Source organism: Tupaia chinensis, unplaced genomic scaffold, assembly GCF_000334495.1.
Source record: "Tupaia chinensis unplaced genomic scaffold, TupChi_1.0 Scaffold000184_1, whole genome shotgun sequence".
NCBI lineage: Eukaryota > Metazoa > Chordata > Mammalia > Scandentia > Tupaiidae > Tupaia > Tupaia belangeri.
Genome location: NW_006159659.1, coordinates 2,643,644 through 2,644,248, shown reverse-complemented (window position 1 = coordinate 2,644,248; position 605 = coordinate 2,643,644). Strand labels below are relative to the sequence as shown.

Here is a 605-nt window from a genome sequence, read left to right as displayed (position 1 = left end):
ATGGGAAGTGCTGGAGAAGATATATAAACACACACACACACACACATATATATATATATATATATCCAAAGAAGAAATCACCTCCTTGTAGAGATGTCTGCCCTCCTATGTTTTGCAACATTATTTACAATAGCCAGTTATGGAAACAACATAACTTTCTGTTGATGAATAAATGGATAAATAGCATTTTAAAAAAAGAAATGAAGGCAGAAAGAAGTGAAATGTCAATTCCATCTGATTCGTATTTTATTAATAATATCACAATTTTAGATTTTACTATGCAAAAACCTAAATTGCAAAACAGAAGTGAGTCCACTTAGTAGTTCTCTCTCTTGTTTTGCATAAAGGGAAACTCACCTAATATAAGTTTGAAGGGGCAACATATTAATCTTCATAATTTCCACATTTCCTTAAATATCTTTGGCACCTTTACATCAACATTCTATTCCTGGGAACCAGCAGTTAGCGTAATGGCTATGTCGCTGGACTCCCACGTAGTCGACCGTGGTTCGTGTCCCGGACCGGGTGGCTTAAAACTCACGCCGGGCGCGTGTGCGTGCGTGCCCAAGATCCCGAGAGGAGAATGGAGGAGAAGGGATTGCGGC

General features: G+C 38.8%; 1 protein-coding gene across 1 annotated transcript in view; it reads right to left on the bottom strand.

Moving 5' to 3' along the window:
* The window catches only part of PHEX (phosphate regulating endopeptidase X-linked), a 219,932-nt gene that overhangs the window by 37,621 nt on the left and 181,706 nt on the right, over positions 1-605 (bottom strand). The gene's annotated exons all lie outside the window — the stretch shown is intronic.